The sequence below is a fragment of the Hordeum vulgare genome, chromosome 4H, assembly GCF_904849725.1.
Source record: "Hordeum vulgare subsp. vulgare chromosome 4H, MorexV3_pseudomolecules_assembly, whole genome shotgun sequence".
NCBI classification, from domain to species: domain Eukaryota; kingdom Viridiplantae; phylum Streptophyta; class Magnoliopsida; order Poales; family Poaceae; genus Hordeum; species Hordeum vulgare.
In genome coordinates this window covers 608,084,336-608,093,353 of record NC_058521.1, presented here as the reverse complement: position 1 = coordinate 608,093,353, position 9,018 = coordinate 608,084,336, and the positions used below count along the sequence as shown (strand labels likewise).

The 9,018-nt window shown below is 46.4% G+C and overlaps 1 pseudogene; it reads right to left on the bottom strand.

Annotated features, from left to right (window-relative positions):
* Positions 1-661: 661 nt before the first annotated feature.
* Positions 662-8,691, bottom strand: LOC123450934 (annotated as a pseudogene).
* Between the last annotated feature and the right edge of the window lie 327 nt (positions 8,692-9,018).

Genomic DNA, 9,018 nt, shown 5'->3' with positions numbered 1-9,018 from the left:
GTCCTCGGTGTGTTCCCGGGCCTAGCCAACCTGGAGCGACAAATCATCAATATCGACTTCGTCCGCCTACGCATGCACAATGCTGGCAACACCGATGCGTGCCTTCGTCCATGAGGTGTCTCCAGGCTTGGCAAACCCGACGCGACGCGTCGGCAACTACGTCTTCTTCCCGGCGCACCACTTCTTCAACACCACTGCGCCCATGACTAACTCAATGCCTCCTTGCGCCCGCGGCTCCAAGGTGACTTCCTCGACACCTTCTACCCCGACTCGACATAGATCACGACATTCTTCGCACGGCTACCTCGACCACAGCTATACCACCCCACGTTCTCGGCTACCCCGACAAACGGACAAAGGGCTACCGCCTTGCTTGAGCAACCTTATCGGTTTCCACTCCAGCCACAACTTCCACGATGCATGGACTATTACGACTGTGAAGGGGATGACCGTCGGCTTACCTTCGGATTCTTCTCCAGTCTCACCGTCTACGCCGCTACCGTTGTGACTGCGGGGGGATGTTGAGTAACGTGATTATTTAGGAAACAAAGATAGACTAGGATTTGTTCCTGCCATAACTTCTACTCAAGATGATCATGTGCTCATATATACTACATGCCCAAAAGGCTCAGGCAATACAACAAGTATTCCACCAATCCCTCTAATCCATTTCAACACAGCCCAAATATGAGACGGATACGGGGAACCTGGGCGCGCCCGGGCACGCCCGCCACGTCGGACCCGACAGCCCGACCCTACCTTAAATTGCATCAAATCCACACCTATTTTGTATGCTATTACTCACTGATTCTGGGTCACATGGCCATCTGAATGTTCTATGAAATATGGGAACCAGTTGTGGGGATCCAATGTGGCCAGTTTTCCACGCTATTACTCACCGATTTTGGGTCCCAGGGCGATACGAAGGTTCGGGGAACTTCGGGGTCCAGTTACGGGGACCTCATCAAAACTCGTAGATTTGGTCCATTCTAGCCAGTTTTGTATGATATTACTCACTAATTTTGGGTCCCGGGGCAATACGAACGTTCGGGGATCTTCGGGGTCCGGTTACGAGGACCTCATCAAAACTCGCAGATTTGGTCCATTCTTGCCAGTTTTGTATGATATTACTCACTTATTTTGGGTCCCCGGACGATCCAAACATTCGGGGAACTTTGGGGTCTGGTTATGGGGACTGACCACAATCTCTGGCGATGGCTAGACGAATGTTGATGACAACAAACCTTCCCCTGCAACGGCACCAGAAGAATGCTGCTAGCACTCCCCGGCAACGAAACTAGAAGAATGTTGTTGATGGCCCACCAGCGCGTGGGTTCGCAGCAGTTTTCAAGGGTAGAGTATTCGACCCAAATTTGTTGGTTTACCAGACAGGAGGTGAGAGGATACTCTCAAGTATTAGCAGCTGAATATGTCAGATTCAACCACACATGAAAGATTAGTATCTGCAAGAACAGTAGTAACATCAAAGTAGCGAGTAACGACAGTGGCAAGGAACAACGGTAGTGACGGCAGTAGCAAGTAGAAACAGTAGCAAGCGACAGTAGTAGCAATAGTAGCAGCAGAGCAAGACAAGTAACAGCAATAGCAACAGTAGTAGCAGCAGCAGCAGAGCAAGTGTTGGAATTATGCCCTAGAGGCAATAATAAATATGGTTATTATTATAATTCCTGTATCAAGATAATCGTTTATTATCCATGCTATAATTGTATTGAATGAAGACTTATTTACATGTGTGGATACATAGAAAAAACACCGTCCCTAGCATGCCTCTAGTTGGCTAGCCAGTTGATCAATGATAGTCAGTGTCTTCTGATTATGAACAAGGTGTTGTTGCTTGATAACTGGATCACGTCATTGGGAGAATCACGTGATGGACTAGACCCAAACTAATAGACGTAGCATGTTGATCGTGTCATTTTGTTGCTACTGTTTTCTGTGTGTCAAGTATTTATTCCTATGACCATGAGATCGTATAACTCACTGACACCGGAGGAATGCTTTGTGTGTATCAAATGTCGCAACGTAACTGGGTGACTATAAAGATGCTCTACAGGTATCTCCGAAGGTGTTAGTTGAGTTAGCATGGATCAAGACTGGGATTTGTCACTCCGTGTGACGGAGAGGTATCTCGGGGCCCACTCGGTAATACAACATCACACACAAGCCTTGCAAGCAATGTAACTTAGTGTAAGTTGCGGGATCTTGTATTACGGAACGAGTAAAGAGACTTGCCGGTAAACGAGATTGAAATAGGTATGCGGATACTGACGATCGAATCTCGGGCAAGTAACATACCGAAGGACAAAGGGAATGACATACGGGATTATACGAATCCTTGGCACTGAGGTTCAAATGATAAGATCTTCGTAGAATATGTAGGATCCAATATGGGCATCCAGGTCCCGCTATTGGATATTGACCGAGGAGTCTCTCAGGTCATGTCTACATAGTTCTCGAACCCGCAGGGTCTGCACACTTAAGGTTCGACGTTGTTTTATACGTATTTGAGTTATATGGTTGGTTACCGAATGTTGTTCGGAGTCCCAGATGAGATCTCGGACGTCACGAGGGTTTCCGGAATGGTCCGGAAACGAAGATTGATATATAGGATGACCTCATTTGATTACCGGAAGGTTTTCGGAATTACCGGGAATGTACCGGGAATGACGAATGGGTTCCGGGAGTTCACCGCGGGGGGGGGGGGGGGGCAACCCACCCCGGGGAAGCCCATAGGCCTTGGGGGAGAAACACCAGCCCTTAGTGGGCTGGTGGGACAGCCCACAAGTGCCCTATGCGCCAAGGAGAAGAAAATCAAGAGAGAAAGAAAAAAAAAGGGAGGAGGTGGGAAGGAAGGGGGACTCCCTCCCACCAAACCTAGTCCAACTCGGTTTGGGGGGGAGAGTCCTCCCCTTGGCTCGGCCGACCCCCTTGAGGGTCCTTGGACCCCAAGGCAAGGCCCCCTCCCTCCAACCTATATATACGGAGGTTTTAGGGCTGATTTGAGACGACTTTTCCACGGCAGCCCGACCACATACCTCCACGGTTTTTTCCTCTAGATCGCGTTTCTGCGGAGCTCGGGCGGAGCCCTGCTGAGACAAGGTCATCACCAACCTCCGGAGCGCCGCCACGCTGCCGGAGAACTCTTCTACCTCTCCGTCTCTCTTGCTAGATCAAGAAGGCCGAGATCATCGTCGAGCTGTACGTGTGCTGAACGCGGAAGTGCCGTCCGTTCGGTACTAGATCGTGGGACTGATCGCGGGATTGTTCGCGGGGCGGATCGAGGGACGTGAGGACGTTCCACTACATCAACCGCGTTCTCTAACGCTTCTGCTGTACGGTCTACAAGGGTACGTAGATCACTCATCCCCTCTCGTAGATGGACATCACCATGATAGGTCTTCGTGCGCGTAGGAAAATTTTTGTTTCCCATGCGACGTTCCCTAACAGCAAGACAAGTAACAGCAGTAGCAACAGTAGTAGCAGCAACAGCAGAGGAAGACAAGTAACAGCAGTAGGACAAACTCGTAGGCAATGGGTCGGTGATTTGCTTGGATGATATTCATCATGCAATAGCTATAACATGGAGAGATATGTAGCTAGCTCCCTTTCGTCAATGTGATTTAGGCATGCATTCCGTGTGTCGTCATACGTGCTTAGGGAAAAGAACTTGCATGACATATATTGTCCATCCCTCCCTTGGCAGCGGGGTCCAAAAGGAAACTACGGGATATTAAGGTTCTCCTTTTAATAAAGAACCGGACCAACGCATTAGCACTTGGTGAACACATGAACTCCTCAAACTATGGTCATCATCGGGAGTGGTTCCGGTTATTGTCACTCCGGGGCTGCCGGATCATAACACATAGTAGGTAACTACAACTTGCAAGATCGGATCTAAAACACACATATATTGGTGACAACATAATAATTTCAGATCTGAAATCATGGCACTCGGGCCCTAGTGACAAGCATTAAGCATGGCAAAGTAGTAGCAACATCAATCTCAGACCATAGTGGATACTAGGGATCAATCCCCATCAAAACTAACTCGATTACATGATAGATCTCATCCTACTCATCACCACCCAGCGAGCCTACGAATAGACTACTCACGAACGACGAAGAGCTTCATGGAATTGGAGAGGGAAGAAAGTTGATGATGATGATGCCGACGATTTCCCCTCTCCGGAGCCCAAGACGGACTCTAGGTCTGCCCTCCAGATGAAGAACAGGTGGTGGCAGCGCCTCCGTATCGAAAACGTGATGAAAACTTCTCTTTTTATTTTTTCTGGGACGAAAGGGATCTTATAAAGCTGGAGTTGGGGGTGGCAGAGCCGTGTGGGCCCCACAAGCCTGCCCACCGCCACCAGGGGGTGGTGGCGGAGCTAGGGCTTGTGGTCCAATGGCCCACCCCCTCAGGTGGAACTTGGCACAGATATTTTTCTTATTTTCCAAAACTGCTCCCCGTAAATTTTCAGGACGTTTGGAGAACTTTGATTTCTGCACAAAAATAACACCAAGGCAATTCTGCTGAAAACAGCGTCAGTCCAGGTTAGTTCCATTCAAATCATGCAAATTAGAGTCCAAAACAAGGGCAAAAGAGTTTGGAAAAGCAGATACGATGGAGACGTATCACGGACCTCGTCAAAACTCGTAGATTGTTCCATTCTGGCCTGTTTTGTATGCTATTACTCACTGATTTTGGGTCTTGGGGCGATACTTAAGTTCGGAGAACTCCACGGACCGGTTATGGGGACCTCGTCAAAACTCGTAGATTTGGTCCATTTTGACCACTTTTGTATGATATTACTCACTGATTTTGGGTCCCGGGGCTATACGAATGTTCGGGTAACTTCGGGGACCAGTTACAGGGACCTCGTCAAAACTCACAAATTTTATACATTCTAGCCAGTTTTGGTTGCTATTACTCACCGATTTTGGGTCACGGGGCGATCTGAATGTTCTGCGAACTTCGGAGACCTCGTCAAAACTCACATATTTTATACATTCTAGCCAGTTTTGTATGCTATTACTCACTGATTTTCGTTCCTGGGCCGATACGAACGTTCGGTGAACTTCGGGGCCTGGTTACGGGGACCTCGTCAAAACTTGTAGATTTTGTCCATTCTGGCTAGTTTTGTATGCTATTACTCACTGATTTTGGGTCACGGTGCGATCCGAACGTTCCGCGAAGTACGGGGACCGGTTATGAGGATCTCGTCAAAACTCGTAGATTTGGTCCATTCTGGCCAGTTTTGTATGATATTACTCACTGATTTTGGTTCTCGGGCGATACGGAAGTTCGGGGAACTCAAAGGACCGATTACAGGGACCTCGTGAAAACTCGCAGATTGGGTCTATTTTGGCCAGTTGTGTTGGGAGGGATGTCATGAACAGGTGAATGGTTACAGCAATACCGACTATAAAGGGTTTCCAACTAGGCAGTTCGCATCATGAATTTAGACAGATTCACTTACATTCGTGGATCCACAAACCATCTCACAGGAACCCACGAGTCATAATACTGACACCTACTGCTGAACTTTCTTCTCAGGTATACTATACTCCTTGCTGAATGTGATAATATTTCTAGCATGATTTTGAGGAAAATAACTACGGAATAACCTATTGAGTCATTTCTCAAAACACAGGTCCTTCAGAAGTCACCAGTAGAAAAGAGGACTTTGGTTCACTTGATGAAATCCCATAAGTCCCGGTTCACTTATCAACCGGGACCCATGGGGGCATCGGTCCCGGTTCGTGATGTCAGGGCGCCGGCCGGGCCTCGTGGACCATTGGTCCCGGTTCATCTGGCCCCTTTGGTCCCGGTTCCACACACTAACCGGGACGAATGTGCCTCGCTCCTGCCCCACAACAATTGGTCCCGGTTTTTGGCTGGAACCGGGATGAAATGTTGTCCTTCACTCCCGGTTCCGTCCACAAACCGGGACCAATGCTTCGCCTATATATATACCACCCGACCGCGAGCAGAGCAGTGCACTGCTCTATTTTTTTGGCCGGCCGTGGGAGATCTTTGTGGTGCTCTAGCTCACCTGCTATACACATGAGGTGTTCGATGAAATGCCCAAGCCACACTTAAGCTTTCTCCTCTTGAAGTTCCTTGTCCAAGCTCCATTTTCCTCTAGTTTTGTGTAGTTTTGGTGGTCCGTTTGTGTCCCGTCCCCGTCCTCACGGTCGTCGAACGGCCGCGGCCATCTCGGCATCGGCACCACCGTGGTTAGTATCTTCTTCTTATCCTCTTTCTAAAAAAAGGTTCTTACTTGTATGATTTAGATAGATGCTTGTGTAATTTTCTTACTTCTACTATTGCTTGTTATTATATAGTGCGATTGTTTTGGTATCCGCCTCCATCGGCTCTCGTCCTGTCTATCATTCGAATGTGGTATATATTATCTTTTATAACTATTTTTTATTTAGTGTTTATGACAATTATGCTGACCAACGTGACATAGATTTTTTAATCTAGGAGGTATGTGAACCGGCAATTCAAACCGACATACAAATTCTTGCCGAGAAGTTAAATTTGGTTGAAAAAGAAAATAGTTACTTCAAAGAAAAAATACAAAGAGTTGAAGAGGAGAAGATGATATTGGAGTTGGATGTTGCCGATGTGTGTGACGATCACAAGATCAAGATGAATGCAATGCGCTTGAAGATTAGAAACATTAGAAAATATGCAATTCATACCGAGGCTTGGTATCATTATGCCGTTGGATCAATTTGTACCTTAGTTGCGGTTAAGATCGCATTTGTTGTTGCATTTAGATTTAATAGTTTCAATGTATGTTCTAATCAGATGCTCTAGAGAGTTATATGTTGTTCAGTAATGAGAACTATGTAAGAACGTTATGTATTTATTTTGGTCACTACTGTACTTTGGCTTTAATGCGATGATGAATTTCTATTAATTTGGTCACTTATCTATTCATGATATGTTGTATTGGTTTTTAATAAACGCACCCATGTGGAAAAAATGAAATAAGTTTGAAAAAATGAAATGCCTTTTGTAACAGATGGTTTTTCCTATGAAACCCTCATACTTCGAAAGAGATTGTCCGATTTATACATGAAGTGCATCCAGTTTTTGCGACAACCCTCTCAATTTTTTAGCACATGCTATGTGGGTGAAATGATGATACCATGCCAACTTTCAACCTATTAAGAGTTCATTTGTAGTACTTTCCAATTTCTGGGTCATTTAGCTCCAAAAATTCAGTAAAAGCATGAAAAATACCAAATGAAGTCAGAAAGTGTTGAAAATTGATGATGTGGCCTTGAATGGTTCATTTTGAACACACAAAAATTCTGGAGTTCAAATAATTCCAAAAAATGAAATCCCTTTGGTAACAGATGAGTTTTCGTATGAAACTCTCATACTTCGAAAGAGATTGTCCGATTTATAACGAAGCGCGTCCAGTTTTTGCCGCAACCCTCTCAACTTTTTAGCACATGCTATGTGGATGAAATGATGATACCATGCCAACTTTCAACCTATTAAGAGTTCATTTGTAGTGCTTTTCAATTTCCGTGTCATTTAGCTGCAAAAAGTCAGTAAAAGCATGAAAAATACCAAATGAAGTCAGAAAGTGTTGAAAATTGATGATGTGGCCTTGAATGGTTCATTTAGAACACGCAAAAAGTTTGGAGTTCAAATAAGTGCTTAAGATGTCCTGTTTTGGTACTGCCCATGAAGACTCTGTTTTTAGTGTGGATCTATATGAGATGTTATGTTTCATGTGTCGAATCATGTGAAGAATAGATCTTGTTGGAATTTCTTGAATCATGTCGAATCATGTCGAATCATGGGAAGAATAGATCTTGTTGGCATTTCTTGAATCATGTCGAATCATGTGAAGAATAGATCTTGTTGGAATTTCTTGAATCATGTCGAATCATGTGGAATCATATCGAATCTTGTCGAATCATGTGAAGAATGGATCTTGATGGAATTTCTTGAATCATGTCGAATCATGTGGAATCATGTCGAATCATGTGAAGAATAGATCTTGTTGGCTTTTTTTGAATCATGTCGAATCATGTGAAGAATAGATCTTCTTGGCATTTCTTGAATCATGTCGAATCATGTGAAGAATAGATCTTGTTGGAATTTCTTGAATCATGTCTAATCATGTGAAGAATAGATCTTGTTGGAATTTCTTGAATCATGTCGAATCATGTGGAATCATGTCGCATCATGTGAAGAATAGATCTTGTTGGCATTTCTTGAATCATGTTGAATCATGCGGAGCTTGGTGAAGAACCACCTGTTCTTGCCGATCTTGAACCTCTCCTCGAGCTTGGCCTTGGCGGACTTGGCGGAGGTGAGCTTCTTGTCTTGGTGGTGAGGGGGTCTGGGGCGCCGGAGACCACCTCCTTGAGGTCGACGTCGAGGGTGTAGCGGGTGGGCATGAGGTGAGTGAAGTTGACGAGCTTGAGGAAGACCTTGATGCGGGCATTGTTGGCTGTCTTCTTGGCTGAGTCCTTGCGGATCACCTTCTTCGGGTATTTGGCTAGGTCGGCGACCAGGCAGTGCCCGTAGGGGCGGTCGCGGGTGCCCTCCTCGAACACGCGCACGATCACCGCCTTCTTCCCAGCGTACCTGCCCTGCAGCAGGATCAGCGCCTTGCCCTGCTTCAGGAACTTCACCATCTTCCTTCTCCTCTCCTCGCGCTGCGCCGCCGCCGGTGGGTTTAGGGTTGGGGGAGGGGTTGGTGGCTGTGGGCGGGGGAAAGCTGGCGGCGTGGGTGGGGAGAATATTATATAGGGTTGGCGGCGCTAGGGTTTCGCCGAATCATGTGAAGAATATATCTTGTTTTTGGTGTTTCTTCACCAAGCACCTCGGGCGTGGCAGGCACAGGCCATTCGTATCGGTTTGTGGCACCAACCGGGACCAAAGACATCCTTTTGTGTCGGTTGGTGGAACAAACCGGGACCAAAGAATCCCTTTAGTGTCGGTTTGAGGCACAAACCGGGACT